Here is a 17,858-nt window from a genome sequence, read left to right on the forward strand (position 1 = left end):
GGGTGGGGGGGGATCTGTGTTCTGTGTGTGTAGAGCTGTCCTCAGCACAGGCGGAGGGAGAGAGTAGACCAGCCATTGACCAACAGTAAAATCAAAGGTTGCTGGGCTCTAGATAAAAACACCAGACCTTTAGAAAGCTGGGAGATAAATATGAAGGTATGTTGTATTCCTTGCTTATATGTTTAGTTTTATACTATTTCATGGCTCAGATTGAATGTTTTACTTAGTTCTTGTACTTTGTTCAATACATATTCAATGAGCACTGTATGAGGGAGCCTGAGATCTAAGATGGTCATTGCCCAACTACTGATTCTACATGACTGTAAAGAACATCAAATGTGTTTAGTTTATTCCACTGGATTCTTCTGACAGTTATAGTTACTAGTTTGCTTGCATATTAAGAATTGACCCAAAAGAGAAAATGTTTAGAGAGAACACAGTTAAAGATCAAACCATTGGATTCTACTTTTTCTCTCAACCCTCTTCACAATTTAACGATTATATGTCTATACAAAACTGTTAAACTGTTTATTTAAAGGCTTCACAAAAAGCTATTTTGAGCATTGTATGTCAATAATCCAACCAACAGATTGTTAATGCATTTGGCAATCACAATGGAGCTCATTAGGACAGCAAAAACATGTTGAACAGCCAACAACAGTTAAATACAAATGCAGATATAGAAAATAATTTCAGATTTTTGGCTGTTTAAAGAAACAATGAATCTGGAATTTATACAGTATGTATAAAACCATTTAAATGACTGATGATCAAAAAAAAAAAACTAAAATTAACTTTAAGTAAACATTTGCGAAAGTAATCCAACTAAAACCACACTAAGAAGTCCAAAACAACTAAAACTATAATAAAAATACAGAGGGCACGCTTGAACCATGGAAAGTAGTAAAAGGTTTGGCAATGTTAATACAGCTAGGGTCTGTTGTTCATTCACATCCTCATATCAACATATGATGTCATTGACAAATGGATACCCCTGACTGGTGGAAGCGAACCAGAAAAACAGTTCAGCTCATGTCACGCTGACCCCAAGACAGGGAAAGACTGATACCCCCTTTCTACTGGGATCAAGGGGCCGTGCTGCTCAGTAATGTGCACGTCCCCGTCTGCAGGTCATGTGTCTTTTATCTCGTTAAACTTTCAGAAACATGTTTTTATGAGAGGATCAAATAACCAGCTGACTTACTTACAAGATGACCATTGGGACAGAAGCGTGCAACTTTCTCCCTTCAGTGTCCGGACCTCTGAACGCCACTTGCTCCTGAAAACAAATGATTGACTTGGTCATTACACTGTTTCAATTGTATATTAAATCTGTGATAGAGTTTCCTTTTGGCCCTTAAATAGTGCAACACCTGCGAGAAATGAGTAGACAATCAAAATCAAGTTGCACCCATATATTTCCTTAAAGACAACTTGATTTTGATTGTCTACTCATCAACAAAACTCTATTAACATCCGACTGTATCAATACAAATTACAAAGGTGTTAGATGAGAAGACAAACTCCAATATTCTGTAAAAAAAACAGTGGCGGCGCTAGGGGGTGGCTACTTCGGCTCAAGCCCCGGATGTTTTCTGAAAAGCCCTTGATGTTTCACTTAAAAAAAAAATATATATATATATATATACACAGTGGGGCAAAAAAGTATTTAGTCAGCCACCAATTGTGCAAGTTCTCCCACTTAAAAAGATGAGAGGCCTGTAATTTTCATCCTAGGTATACCTCAACTATGAGAGACAAAATGAGAAAAAAAAAAAATCCTGAAAATCACATTGTCTTATTTTTAAAGATTTTATCTGCAAATTATGGTGGAAAATAAGTATTTGGTCAATAACAAAAGTTCATCTCAATACTTTGTTATATACCCTTTGTTGGCAATAACAGAGGTCAAACGTTTTCTCTAAGTCTTCACAAGGTTTTCACACACTGTTGCTGGTATTTTGGCCCATTCCTCCATGCAGATCTCCTCTAGAGCAGTGATTTTTTGGGGCTGACGCTGGGCAACACAGACTTTCAACTCCCTCCAAAGATTTTCTATGGGGTTGAGATCTGGAGACTGGCTAGGCCACTCCAGGACCTTGAAATGCTTCTTACGAAGCCACTCCTTCGTTGCCCGGGCGGTGTGTTTGGGATCATTGTCATGCTGAAAGACCCAGCCAAACGTGGCTGGGTCTTTCAGCATGACAATGATCCCAAACACACCGCCCGGGCAACGAAGGAGTGGCTTCGTAAGAAGCATTTCAAGGTCCTGGAGTGGCCTAGCNTTTCCTTCTGCACTTTTTTTCTCACGACAACAGGGCATGTTTGGTTTTTTCTTTGAGGGAAATTGTTTTTTTGAAGCTGTTGTTGGCCTGTGGAAAAAAGTAATCATAAGAAATGTCTCCGGAAAAGCTGCAGATAGAGCTATAAGAAATGAATGCAACTGATTATTTAATGTTTAATGTTGTTTTTATAGGCAATAATGTAAGCTTTGTTAGTTCCAGGTTTAATATGTGCAATAAGTTCATTTCAATACGTTTTGCAATAAACATTGAACCAGTCCGGCCCTCGACTAGTAGCGATTTTGTAATGTTGGCCCACTGTGTATTTGAGTTTGACACCCCTGACTTAACGGGTCGGAGCGTGCTTGCATTGTAATTACTGAAAATGTAATAAATTAAAATGACATCAGTGGGAGGGATATGTCATACGCTAGAGCAAAATCACAACCCATTCCTATCAAAAACCATATGAACATGAATGTTGGACTTTCAGACTGAATAAGAAAAATATCTAATCATTGTGCACACATCCACTCACAAGGTAGCAATGCTTTATAGGTGTGGAGGTTTTTTGGAAAAAAAGGGCCTCATATTTGATCATTTATTTCAGGTTAGGTCCTCACAACTAAAGGTGTAACAGTCTTCATGCACACTCTACCACACACACTCATCATTAGCATTTCTCACTTGTTTTTCTTCTCCTCTTTTCCTGTTCCCATCTTGTCACCCCCTCCATTCTTTCATGTTTTCTTTAGTTATTTCTCTCTTGCGTGCAAAGCCTTCCATCAACACAAGTCAGACGTGTAAGCAAAAAGCAGATTGTGTAGTGTTCTTTCTCTAATCTGCACAGCCCAATGAGCTTTTGCATTATTTATGTTTTTTGATTATTCTTTCTTTCAGGCACAGAGACCCATGCTTTCCCCTATGTTAGATATTCCACGTGACTTTGCTTTTAGGAAAACTTTAATAAAGGCATGGTTAGATAGATACAACATGGCATATCTGCAGGGTCACAGAGGCTGAAACAGTTGAGAATGATGCAAAAATGACAACGTTAACTGAAGCTGAAAAAAAAAGAAGACAAAAAGCAGTTTATTTCTTCCTGTAACGTTTGATAAAGCCAAAGTCTTTCATTTTTATCCTGCTTTATTGGTGAATATGTTTGACAATATAACATGTATACACTGTTGAAATGTACAAGTAGGGTTCCCGCTATAATCACTGCTCAAAAGTCTATGATTATCCATGAACCATGACCTTATTTTAAATGACTGCGCGTTATATCATTCGCTCTGGCCCACGTCCACACCGTCTCATATAATTATTTTTTTCACAATAATCAGTTGCAGTTGGGTATGTCTCATTGGTTGGCCTCATCATACGTTTCAGTAATCTTAGAAAAACAGGGCCTTGAAAAAAAATATCTCTCTGACATACAGTTTGACTAAATCCATGGCACAACCACCTGTTTTTCATTTCTATGTCCACAAAAGGATAACAAAACTATGTCACATGATGAGGTCGCATGGTGGTGCTCATGTTATTTTGAAAATTCTTGTGTTTCCTAAACCCACAGAGCATAAACAGAATCCAAATTAAACATAAGAGGGGCTTAAAATAAAAACCAAATGAACATGTCCATGTATGTTTACATCTACTGTATTAGTGAATTGATACCAATTGTCTTTCAAGCAAACTACTAGAGTAACATCCACTATTAAAAGTGTTTAAGTCTAGTGTTGTGTTTGAACCTGTTGTCTGTAGTGCAAGGGAAGTGTTGGCAAATGTTGAGTCATTTTATTGTGCAGTGTCTCATGTCTCAAAGTCAAATAATTCCACCTTGCGGGGCCAAAATGATAAATTCCAACTTTTACTGTTTAGCTCCATCCCTAGCCAGGGCTGTTTCCCAAGGCTGCTGAAAGCATGCACTTGTAATTAGCAAGGATTTAATATGTAGAGAAAAGTTATGGGCTCAGTCTGGAATAAAATGTACCAGCCAGGATGACATCCATCCTGGAATAGGTCAACCATCCTTCCCAACACACACACACACACACACACACACACACACACACACACACACACACACACACACACACACACACACACACACACACACACCATTATACTATTGGCCTTTCTAGTCTGCCTGCTATTCCCAGTAAACATTACAGCACGGATCACAACCTTTGCATCGCTCAGAGACCATCCCTACCATATTAACACATACCAGTCTATAATTATATAGACATGTTCCATTTTTTTTTATTTGTCAGGAAAATGTTGATGATTGGTCGAAAAAAATCTTAACTAGGTAAGATTGTGCTGGGTAATTTGAATAAAAGACTTTAACTCACTAGACCGTTTTTCCATTTGAATATATTGTATCTCCACTACGTTTCAAAGGGACATACAGTTTAGTACTTTACTTTTTCCTCTACAATTTACTTTACAGCTACGGATAAACTTAAGGTGAAACTTACAGGTGTTTTCAATTATCGTGAACAGGTGTTAATTGGGTGGAATTACATTATTTCAATAATGTCAATCAATCAGGCTCTAATTAGGCAACATAAGTGAAAACACCTGGGTGCTCAGGACTATGGGTGTACATAAGTTCTAATTAAACTAGCAAGCAGTAAGCAGTTAGCATTAGCTCCATCTCAAGCAGCAATTGTAATTGTCTTACTCTTAAATTGAAGTGACAGATAACTTACGTTAAACAGTACTACAAGCAGCATGGTGCTAAGGCTAAGTAAGACAAAAAAATGTTTTGTCATTTGGTTGAAGGGACTCTTTAAGCATTAATTTACAAATACAATATAGTATGTATTTAAAGAGCAATGATATACATTATAAGTTAGTTATATTACCATTGACGTATGTGATTAATGTTTAAAATAAATTAAACTGTCTAACTTTAAAAATGTCATTGCGTTGTATCAATTAAAGTGAAAAAAGTTCACCAACATGTGTTTGTTCAGTCTCACTGCACTGTTCACATCCAACAACTTCTCTCAGGGGTGTACAAACCCCTTGTGAGAACATGGTATATGATTGCTGTGGGAAACACAACTCTGAAACAAAAATATCTTCAACTGGCCTTCATCACAGTAAGGATTACCAAGTTCAAATCAAGGCAATGTGCTGCACAATCAAAGCTTTTCTGACATCCAAAATTATAACAATTAGAGGACCCTATTTGCTCTGAATAACATTTCTTCTAGCGAGCTTGGACATCCACTGTAATTAAAACACAAGATATACACTATAGTGGGTAAGGACTCTCACACTTAAATGGTGCATTGTTGACAACTCTGCAATTTTCTGCCGGTACGTTTTACTCACAGGTCATTGTGGCTGATGGAGTCCATCATTAAGCATTTGGATTATGGAAATAAGATTCTTTTTGAGCACTTGCTGGCATGCACGGCATCTTTCTCATCCACAAAAACAAAAGACAATGCTGCTCACATCAATGCTGAAAATTCAATTAAAGGTAATGGCAGGGAGGGATCTGAAATATCAGCACTGCAGAACCAAACAAGGTTACAAGGTCTAGTCTGTCCTGATATATAAAGAACAATGGGATAAAAGAAAGCTTGTTAGTGTGTCTAGAGCTGCCAGAAAGTGCTGTTAGTTTGACCTCATTACCGGGGCTTATACTAGTGACAGAGTAGACGAGGGGAGGAGCAGAACAGTAAAATGCCCTCAACAGACACGACCACTCCATGCCAAGAATGCACACTCATTTGGCATGCAGCAATGAGACAGGCCCACGGAAACTTGATGCTCTGAATCCACACAAACATCAGCAGTTATTTCTCAGCAATTTACAACTTGCTAGCCATAACCTTTTGTTTAACCATATTCCTTACCCCTATACTTTTGTTAATTGGTGCTTCTGAAATTCAGCCAATCTGAAAAAACAGCTGCATCCTGGAGAGTTTACGCTGTTTTTTTTAAACAGGGTACATTTGAAAAGTTATGTAAGCGGTATGACATTATTACTTTTTCTTTCCAACATTTCTGTGTACTGTCAAATGAGCTAAATGAAAAGCTAAGAAGTTGGAGTAAGAGTTGGAGTAACAGCATGGAAAAGGAAACGCTTGGAATAAACACAGAGTGAGCTTGTTTCCACCTGGATGTCTCTTGGAAGACATTCAGTCCAATTTATGAAGTCAATAATATAATTTATGTAATTTAAATAATCCAAGCTGAATTGTATTTTACTCTCATGTCTTGGTCTACATTCAGGGAGGGAGTTGGCAGAGGTATTAGCATTTATCTCAAAGATGTTTATGAGTACAGCCTAACAGAGTTGCTGTAATGTTTTAGACCTTTTCACCTTAAGGCCACAAAATCAGCTTAAAGGGTAGGTAAGTTTGAGAAACCGGCTCGAGATACACTTTTTGTTATATTCCATGAAATGCTCTTAACATCCCGATAGCAATGAATATCTTAAGTGCTTTGACAAAATCTGTGGAAGCCGTACTGTAAAAAGCACGACCAATCATTTTAGCCAGCCCGGCTAAAATAACTGGATGGCCTACCTGCCTGTCAGCCTTCCATCTGTGCACAAACTTATCTCGTGCCCTCATTGATCATGTGCGCGTTTGTGTGTGTTGGAGGAGGAGGGGCTCTGTAAGGAAGTAGCAGATTTTTTCCTGCTGTGTATTTTCAAATTCTAGCGCACTCGAGCTGGTTTCTCCAAAATTACCTACCCCACCTTTAAAGGAGACCTATCATGCTGTATATTTGAATAATATATTGTAGGGCCATACCTATATAAGGTTTATAAATACGTTTTTCAAAATACCAAACAGATCATGCATTTTAGCCATGCCTCATTTCGCTCTACTTTCCTCTCCTCCACCCTGTCTTTGCATGCGCTGCAGCTGACCACGCCCCCCTGCAAAGGAGGGGGCCGAGTTACGAGCGTCATGTTACCATGCTGTTACCATGCCACGGCAACCTCTTATTCCCCTGATTGGTGGAGAGTTGGCCATATAGGCAGAGCTCCTCGTCACTGACGTCACACTATTTTCAAATCTGTATCAGTCTGTATCAGATCCATTACAGCCCCGTTTTTAGAGATTTGGGTATGGAGGAAAAGACAGACGGTTGTGTTTTCTGACACTTGGTGAGTTCCCTGACACACCGGGGACACATATTCATGTATAAAAGATGTACAAAAGTGCATTTTGCATGATAGGTCCCCTTTAAATGGTTGTGCATTATTGCTACGAATCTACTGATCAAAAAGAACGCTGTTTATTCGGACACTCCATGTGCCTTCCTCCAGTACCACCTTCATGCCAGAATCACACACAGTATAATCACATTACCCCTCTGATTGCCATTGAACTTTAATGACCCAAAGGCTTTTCCTCTAGGGAGACACCCACAGGAAATGTAATAGATTATTAGCCCCACAGCTGGTCATGTTCTAAGAATAGAAAATTCATTGTTCACTGCATCCGTTCATGATAACTCTACATCCACAGTTTTTTCAAATGCTTACACACGTAAGGGCTTATTTTCTCAAAACACTTAACACATTTCACAAAACCACACACCCAAAGTGCAAAACACCTCATATACAGAGGGAGGATGAATTGATGTCAGTTGAATAGTTATTTGCAGCATAACGGTTGAAGATGTATATGTACTTCTTCTGCATGTGGATGAGGTGCTGTAAAATGCAGCCAAAGCACTTTTTCTTTCCTCTGTTTATTGTAAAAATATATTTTTTATTTATTTTTCCTCAAAGTTTTCCTTTTCGTTCACTGTATTTGGCAGAGGCGTCGTTTTGGTTTGCACAACTGTAACTATGTTGTGCATGAATAGCACCATTTGTTTTGGAGATAAAAGTATAGTAACAGTATATTTGTGTTTCTGCACATATTTTTGTTGACTTGAACAATCTTTATATTCAGAATTCTCTACATACAGGACGTCATAAAATATAAGTGTGCTTTAGATTCATCAGCACATTGGTGTGTACTTGGTTGGACAAATGGTCTTGTACTATAAATGAAGTGTGTGCCAATTGGTGAAAGATTGTGGTGCAACTTTGTGTAGTTTTGAGTAATTCTGCAGGATATATGAGGTGTTTTACACTTTGGGTGTGTGGTTTTGAGAAAATAAGCCCTGTTTTCAAAAAACGTGTTTAAGCAATTGAAAGCTGTAAACCCCCATCCCAGACTTACTATTAGTTATTATGATTTGACACATGTGTGCGCTTTATTGATGATTTGATGATGTTTTTCAGTTGGCTTTCAGTGAAATTGTTTCTTTTCTACGTGATGTTGGAGAACTTCATGTTTGCCCGAGCCTTTCAGTCCATGCCAAACCCATGTGTGTATCGTCCCATCCTCCAAGGCCGGCTGGAGCCACATGTGTTTCTCATGCCACATGGAATTGCCATCAAACCGCTGCTGAAATGAGAGGAACCTGGTCCTGCTTAGAGACTGCATGTCGGTCAGGCTAAAGGGTCTACAGTCAACATCATACTTTCCCAGAATCAAGAAAGTGAAATCAGCCCTACTGGCTTTCATTGTACTCCAGGAAACCATTATGGTATATCCGACCAGATATTGACCCACCCACCCACACACACACACACACACACACACACACACACACACACACACACACACACACAAACATCTGATGGACTCAAATATAATATGGCAAATGATGGGAAAGAAAAGCAACGCGGAGGCGTGTGGTGCAGTGGGTTGCGCGTTGGTGTTCGGATCAGGGGGTCACAGGTTCGAACCCCACTGTAGTCAGCATGTCGTTGTGTCCCTGGGCAAGACACTTCACCCCAAATTGCTCCTGTGGGGATTGCACACAGTACTGAAAGCATGTAAGTCGCTTTGGATAAAAGTGTCTAACAAGCGAGATGTAATGTAATGTATCCTCATATGACTTGCTGTGATAATATTTTGTAAAATATAATAATAATGCTGTTTTAAACCTGCTGGTAAACTCTGTTAGTAAAGTCAAGTATTGACAGTTGTATTTACTCTAATATCACATATTGTTTCTGTTGTATCTTTCGGTTTCTTAACATCAACACTTAAAGCAAAGCTATTTTCGGCACTCCTTGTTTCAGATATTTCTCTAAATACTTACAAACCATTCATCTTAACCTACCTTTGGTTTAAAATAACACTCGGTCTGATGTAACCCCTGTGGAAATATAGAAATATTTTTAATCAACAGTTAGAAGATTCATTAAAGATTTTTCACCAGGAAGCACATTTGAATGAGGATATCAAATGTCTTATTTTCCAGTCTTCACTGCTACATGCATTTCAATAAGACATCATTTGTAACAGCATAAGGTCACTTGCAGTCTAGTCTACATTCTGCGTTTGACTTTCATATCTTAGGTACTGGCAATTTTGGAATGCACTATTCACCATGTAATTGTCATCTTTTGTAGCATATTGAAAGGTATTTGGTACCAGCACTGGCAACAAAATCATTGTGTATGGAATTCCAGGTTTGTAACAAAGAGTCCTTTATCTTTCATGGTTAACATGTGATTGCAAAGCTGCATAACTTAGAATATCATAACACTGAAGAAAGGATGACGTGGTTCTTGTTTTGAACCTACAGCTCTAACCAATTAAATCCTCTGTGTTTTCCATATGGCTGCTGGTGAGTTTCATGTTCACTACAGGCTCATCAACTATTCTGACTGTGGTTGGGGATCATTTGCCTGTTTTCCTTAGCATTGGCCTGTTTCCCTTAGCAACATGCCTTGAAAATCGCAACTGTGGAGACTATTCAAAGAAGGCATAGTGGACAAAGCGCAGAGGCGACAAGTCAGTCAAACAGAGTCACATGGTAACCTTTCCACCTCAGTGACTCACATCTGATATTTGCCTAAGACCTCCCAATAATACATCCTCTCTTTGAATAGGGTTTGGCAGCAATTGAGGGCAATCTATTCACCTCAAGCATTTTGCATTTTACAAGCATATTAAGTGCTGGAGTCACAAAGATAGAGGCACTTTAAACTGTGATCCAATTGAATATTATCTAGGTTAGTTTTTAATGGACAGGATATGTTGACTGTTAACTCTTCCATTAGAGCAGACTGAGAATTGATTGTCTATCGCAGTAATCGCACTGAGGCTGACCCAATAAGTCACTTCAGGGAAAACACTGTCTGTAAACGTACCTGTGCACGTGTATTAGAGACATGACTAGAGAATATAACATTTTTAAATTGAAAATTAAAGAAGCTCTCTCAAGTTTTGTGAACACAATATAGCTGCACAGAAAGGATCCATTCTTTAAAGAAAAGTGTTAACCCACACCACAGCGTTCAATGCATATGGGAGCCTGCCTTCAAAATAAAAGCGATGGTAATTTAATTGCCATTTTCTTTTTTGTTTGATGGTGCATAAATGAAAGTCTAAGGGATTGGCAAACCCTTTTTTATATACGTTTCCTTAACTTTAAATCAAATAACTAAACCTGCAATAAAGATTAATCAATCAGATAAGATTAGTAATACTGATGGGAAAAACAGATAGTAGAAAGGCCTAACTTTACAACACAAACGTGTGTGTCTGTAGCCTATTTCATATGGGCTGCAGTACAACATTTTCTTTAAAAAAATAATTATTTTTCCATTGTCTTAAAAAAACGAGTTATATTTAGCAATAGCCTATTTGCTTACGTTTACACGAGGTCCAAATTCAATTAGGCTTTTATTTTGAAAAGCCATCTGGAAACACGTTGTGTATGTATTTGACTTGCCAGAAGAAGTTCGCAGCAGGCGGTTCTGTGTGAATGACAGTCGGTTGTGCATGCGTGTGTGTCCGCGGGATATTACAATTGCTCGTGTTTGAAGGTGGTTTAACAGCCACCGGGAAAAAAGTAGTTCCCTGCAAGACAGCCTCGGTAAGTAAGCCTAAATGCTTTCCTGAATTCAGGTCCATGTTGTTTTCTAACGTGAGGGAGGAGGACTTTCATATTTTGTCAACTTAATGGGTTTTCGTGCAACGGTACAAAAAAAGGAGAGACGTTTGTCTATCAACGCGATTACCTGACCTGCAGCACAACCCGTTGAATAGTGTATCACAGGCTGCAGGTCTGCAGCACACGGAAACTTTTTAAGGACATTTAATTTGGTATGGAATTCTTAAAATAAAAAAAAGTGAAATAAGGTGAGCCCATCTTCCCGACAGGTGGAGACTTTTAACACTGGCGACACCATTCAAACGGGTTTACATCACCTCCATCAGGAGGAGGGAGGGAGTACGCTATGCGTCTGCTTTTGACGATAGGCAACTTGTGAAACTAGAGACCCAGGCCCAAGACTATTTTATTGTCTCTGAGCGAAGACCATGCCGCTATAAAGTTACATGTTACATGACATCCAATACTACAGCACAGTGGAGAAGAGGTGTCTGCGTCATTAAGTGCGCTTCTAGTTAGGTAGAGAGGGCATAGCCAAACTGCGTTGAAAAATCTTGTAATTTAAACTTGCCATGCTCGTCTGCGAAGAGTCATAGCAAAACAAACAAAGCTCAAGGTCTAGCTTTACTAAATACAATATAGTCTTTATTTCGGCATACGTACTACTACATACCATGCAGCTGTAGTTGATTTAAAATGTAGACTTTTGTAGTTGGAACGCCAGTAATCCTCAGTGTTTTGTCTAACTAAAAGTTAAAATCAAGAATACTTTTTTAAAGATCTTATATATCTGGCAAGTAAATAGGAGGGGTTTTCAAATTGTGTATGGTGTGGCAAAGGCAAACACACTGCCACAATGTATGTGTTATGGTTGTGTCTTTAAAGCAAAACAGCCAATTGCAGCAATGTATGGCAAAGAAATAATTAATCTTTTTTTGTAACTTCTTAAAAAGATCTGTGTATCACCACTGTGCCTGCAGCTTAACTTGAGTACATTTGTTGTCAAAACAATCATGCACCTAAACAGACAACCACATGCACACACCGTGCACTGTCCAGTGTTTTTCTTTTCCTTCTTTTCTGGCAGGTAGTCTGGTGCTTATAATCGACCAAAATAAACAACCTGTGGGTAATAGGCTACTTCTGTGTTTTTGCTCCATACTTGGAAGTGCATAGGGAAGCTAATTCCAAACCTTTAAGAAGTGAGGTCAATGAACCCAGAGGAATTGTGACAACACTTCAGTACCTTTTGCTTGATCATACTAATGGACAAACAGTGGAATTACTTCTGATTGATCTTCTAGATCACATGTGTCAAACTCAAGGCCCGGGGGCCAAATCAGGCCCTTGGTGGATTTAATTTCGGCCCGCAGGATAATTTTTTATTACTATTAGATCTGGCCTGCCTGTATATTGCACGCACACCTTCACTCAATCCTGAGGATTTCCTCAGCTCAGAGCCTGACCCCAAACATTGATGAACTTGCACCCGAGATGAGATGCCAAGTATCTGAACTAGCATCACAGAGCAGCACACTGAGTTTCAATGGATGTTTCCTTCTGCACTTTCTCTCTCTCGACAACAGGGCATGTTTGGTTTCTCTTTGAGGGAAATAGTTTTGTTGAAGCTGTTGTTGGCCTGTGGGAAAATGTACTAAAAGGAAATGACTCTGGAAAAGCTGCAAATAGAGCCATAAGAAATGAATGAACTGATTATTTAATGTTTAATGTTGTTTTTATAGGCAATCATTTAAGCTTTGTTAGTTCCAGGTTTAATATGTGCAATAAGTTCATTTCAATAAGTCTTGCAATAAACATTGAACCAGTCCGGCCCTCGACTAGTACCGATTTTTTTATTTTGGCCCACTGTGTATTTGAGTTTGACACTCCTGTTCTAGATTGATCCTTTTCCTCAGGTTTGTGGATCCAAACGGACTTTTAATGAATACGTTTCTCATTCCAACCCTTGGTTGTAGTCATTTTTTTCCATTGTCTTTTTGCCACTCTTCTTACTGCTATTGTTACCTTTGCTTAAGTTTGAATGAAAACAAACACATTTACTCTTCCCAGTTAACGGTCGACCTGTCAACCTGACATTTAGGCCCACATAGCCTGAGCCTGCAAATTAGGCAACAACATTCAGAAACATTAAAACACTTTATATTGTCCTTTGACAGCAACATCCGGTGCTGATTGTGATTAGTGTTAGTATTGTTTTTGGATAAGGAAATAACAACAGTGGAGTTGGATGAAAGTGGTGATTAGGCTTCCAACCTGTGTGCAGTTGTAGGACATTATAATCTTATGTGGTGATTATCTGTGTAGCAATGGCATTAAGCTGTAGCTGCATATAATGTTTATTCCAGCACACTGCTAGCCCATAAAGCTTGTCTGGCAATAGGTTGTCTAAACTTAAAGAGTCTAGAGTGTGTTAGTGTGTACAATAGTGGTACTGTATTAAAAAGGTGAGTCAACTGTTAAGGACTGGCACATCCACTATGCCAGAGCCAAAATGCTATACTTTACCCCAGTCTAGGTTGCTATTCATTTGTTTAAAAAACATTTACAACCCTAACCACAGTACAAACTTGTGGCTAAATAATGTAGCTCTAACCGCAATATCACATCAATGCTGTTGTTGGCCTGTTGTCATTACCTATATGTATGCAATTACCCTAGCTTGATACTGGTAATACAATTATCTAGCAACAGCCTGACTGGTGGCAGGTCAAATTGGCCTATAGCCTTTGAGGTATAGCAGAAAAAGAGCAGGTGTAAGTAATAACAGTAATGACGATTGTTGCATCGTTATTGTTATTATTAACATCTGCGCTTTTCCTGTTTAGCCAAAGGAAAATGTGAAAAAAAGTAAAGAGGATACGTATCTCCTGGTGAGTTTACTCTTTGATGGAACTTTTGTGGTAAATCCACACGCAAATGTATCTTTGGCTAAAACATTCTGACAGTGGCACAAGTAAAGAGGAGGCATAGGGTCAACAAACTGACTGGATGAGTGTCAGTTATACGATCTTACCTATTGTAGCTAACGTAAGCTAGCGTACTTGGTACCAGGCCAATTAAGGCTGCACTAGAGAGTGAATTGTATTGTGCAAAAATGTGTTTTATTGCCTGGGAATTTAACTTTTCATGTTTAAAAAAAATCAAAAGTGTCATTTTATTACAAAAGCAACATACTTCGAACCTAAACATAAAGTTGCCTAAAGTAAATTCAGTTGCAGTTTGTGGATTAGATGGAAAAGGATTTGATATTGGAGGAAAATGTAAGGAAAAACACACTTTAAACGATGGCTTAATAGAAACATGGCCTTTATCAAGCGTCAGTTTGAACAAAATGGGCCAAAGTGTTACATTTATTGTTTTTCAAAACATGAAAATGTGGAGATGGATGAAGCTTTTTTTAAACTTTTAATTTTTTTTTTAAATGCCTCAAAATCAGAGTCCACTGATCTATACTGGGTGTTTTTAGATTGACCTTTGTTATTCCTATGCACCGGCAACAGCAGTGGCCAATGAGTAAACTGCACAGGGCCCAGAGAAAAACAAATGTACAGAAACATCTAGAACCCAAGGGCACCTTTATCATTTAATAATGATTGAGGGTCACTTTTTATATCTGGTTGTTCCAACCTTTAAATATGATCCATACTGTGTCATTATATTTAGTATTTAGTGTGCATATTTTGACAGTCTGAATCACAGGCTTCTTCTGAGTGTTCCCAGGGTCTCCATCTTCTGTGTTTCTGAGGTAGAAACTGCCAGCAGAGATTAGTTACATAAGCCTGTTGGGTGTTACATCATTGTTTTGGGGCCCCCGGTTCGGAGAGCTGGGCCTCGAGCTTCAGCTAGGTCTGATGGGTCCATTCCCTCCCACGGGCTACTTCGGGGGGGTAGGGGGGCGGTGGCTGAAAAGCTATTGGAAGCAGATGCTCTCCTGCTAGGAGACATGGCTCAGTACTAGTGATGAAACAAGCTTCCACCTGTAACGTGGGTTTGACATGTGTTTTTTGTCCATCAGTGTTTGCTGATTGGCTGACGCATGTTGGAAGAATGGTTTGGGTGGGCTTGATTGCCATGACAACAAAGGGAAACATGCAAAACAGGAATGATTTATAGGTCTTTAATCCCCAAAACAACCCCGCCTTTTGTGTTCATCGCCAGTAAATCAATCTGAAAAAAACGTGGAGGGTAAGAAGAAGTGTAGTGAGACACAATAGTGTTAGAAAAAAACAAAAGGAACATGTCCTTAGTCGCACTCTGGTACCTCTGTGATCTGGAGCAACAGAACCTTGAAGATATCAAACCTTTTAGTCTGGAACAGCATGCTATTTATTGGCTGTATGACCTTTTGGATCTGCATCAATATGTTCCGGATCACTAGTTTGTGAAAACAACCTCTTGCTTCACACTCTAGTTCCCTTCATTAAGATCCTACACATTACTATTTTAAGAGCATCTGTGAGGCTCACTGGTCGAAGGTGTGTAAAACACAAAATCTTCAGTCTGGACATTAAAGTATAAAAAGACATAAAGCAGTTTGAAGTGACTCAAAACATTTGATCAGCTTCTATTGGCAGTTAAAAGGAAATACACAAACATTCTGATTCAATTTGTAAAAAAGTGAAAGTATTTTAAGATGGAGGATTTAATCGTACAGGCTCAAGGCTGAGTTTAGGCACACACTCTATGCTGCTATCAATTGACACAAAAATATTCTAATAATCAAGTTGTACAAGTTATAATATCGATACAATCCTCTATCATACTATTCAGAATATTGCAAAAGAATATAATTGTCTTATCGTCTGTCCATAGGTGTTTTTGAGTCACAAATAATGGCTATTTGTTGATATTGGAAAGTTTGAAGTCCTTTTTAGTGAACAAACAACTCAACTATTAGTTATAGAATTTTGACTTTGGTTTTAAATTTAAATCCAAACATATTTTACTCATTTAAAAAAATGTGCTGCCCTCTTCAAAATGGTGCCCAAGTTTTTTTGAAACTGTTTATCGATAAAAACGTGAGTTTAATACACACACAAATAGCCCCGATCAAACTATTGCTGGTACACACACAAATATTGAAGGTTAAAGTTATTATGGTATATATTCTCAGTATTGCCGAACTATCTATCCATCTGAGGCATTCTTGTATCTCCTTTGTTGAAACTTGGCTTCAGGGCCAGGAAGTTCATTGGCCTGTGGCTTGTGTATAGGCTGATATAGGTCACAGAGACAATGCTGCACTGTTTTGTTTTCAAGATTTTTTTTAAATATTGAAGTTAAAAGCATCAATCTGGTGCACATTGAGAGCAACATTAACCCTACCTTAATAATACCTTAAAGGGGACATATCATGCTATATTTGAACAATGTATTGTAGGGCCATACCTATAAAGTATATAAATATAGTTTTTTTTTCAAAATACCAAACAGATCCTGCATTTTAGCCATGCCTCATTTAGCTCTATTTGCTCTTTCCAGCCCTGTTTTTGCAGGGGCTGATTCTGTGAGCTGCAGCTGACCACGCCCCCCTGCAGGAGAGGGGAGTGTGCTTTGAGATCAGCTGCGAGGCTGCAGCGGGGAGAAGAGGGGGAGAAAAAGAGACCTCCGTCCTCCGTGTTTTATTCTTATATGATTATATAGAGTCATTATTCATTTGTTTTAAAGCTCAATAAATAACAAAGAAGACCTTTGACCGGCAGTTTTCTAATTTTGTCCGGAAGATTTAAACTTTAACGGACATGTTAATGTTAATCTAACTGAAACTCTGCCGGATGGTCCCCTCGTTCCTTGGAAGAGGTGGAGAGGTGGGTGTTTGTCATCTGCTGGTGGATTACCGGAGAGAATTACAGTGCTTGCCTCGACGGGGAGGGATTGCATTGAATTACAGGAGCAAACGCGCAAACGGGGAGGAGAAAAAGAGCCCACAGCGGATGAATAAACAGGAAAGAGGCACCATTGCAAAGGAAGTCTTCTTCGCTGCTTTTGCCGACCACTTACAGGGGGGGGGGGGGGGGGGGCCTTGGCTATGTACGACAGCGTCTCCAGCGCTTTCGAGCGGCAAGGCGGCCGTGGGCAACCCACATTCCTGATTAGGTGGAGAATTGACACTAAGCGGAGCCCACACTGTCTGTGACGTAGAAAATAATTCAAATTCTGGATAGTCTTGTATCAATCGTTGCAGCCCCGTTTTTAGAGATTCTGGTAATGGAGACAAAGAGAGGAGGGTTGTGTTTTTCTGAACCACTTGGTGAGCATCCCTGGATCACCGGGACACATATTTCATGGTATAAAAGACATCAAATGTGCATTTTGCATGATAGGTCCCCTTTAAAGAAGGGACAACAAGGCACTGGAGAACAACTTATTCATTAACACCCTTAATGAAGCAAACTTTATGCCTTAACTCACTCAATACAGTCGTTTACTTATTCGGTGGAAACGAATGTCGTAGAGTTAAAAAGGACGGGATAGTCTCACCTTGATTCTGGGCCATTGCTTTATCGTTTTTAAAGATCTATTCTCACCCACCATCTTTTGTTGTGACGTAAACGAGTGTAAGAGTCACTTTTCTGACTGTTTGTCTTGTTCAGGTTTCCGTTTGCCTGT

The 17,858-nt window shown here is 39.0% G+C and overlaps 2 protein-coding genes across 2 annotated transcripts in view; both read right to left on the reverse strand.

The window, feature by feature from the left end:
• The window catches only part of svila (supervillin a), a 56,293-nt gene extending 55,076 nt beyond the window's left edge, over positions 1 to 1,217 (reverse strand). Inside the window, exon 1 of the mRNA XM_010779680.1 lies at positions 1,205 to 1,217. The gene's annotated coding sequence lies outside the window, so the exon portion shown is untranslated. The remainder of the gene's footprint in view (positions 1 to 1,204) is intronic.
• zeb1b (zinc finger E-box binding homeobox 1b) overlaps positions 1 to 17,858 on the reverse strand; it is a gene marked incomplete at its 5' end in the record, with an annotated part of 240,925 nt that overhangs the window by 208,102 nt on the left and 14,965 nt on the right. The window lies entirely within an intron of this gene.

Source organism: Notothenia coriiceps, unplaced genomic scaffold (genome assembly GCF_000735185.1).
Source record: "Notothenia coriiceps isolate Sejong01 unplaced genomic scaffold, NC01 NC01_scaffold00020484, whole genome shotgun sequence".
Taxonomy (NCBI): domain Eukaryota; kingdom Metazoa; phylum Chordata; class Actinopteri; order Perciformes; family Nototheniidae; genus Notothenia; species Notothenia coriiceps.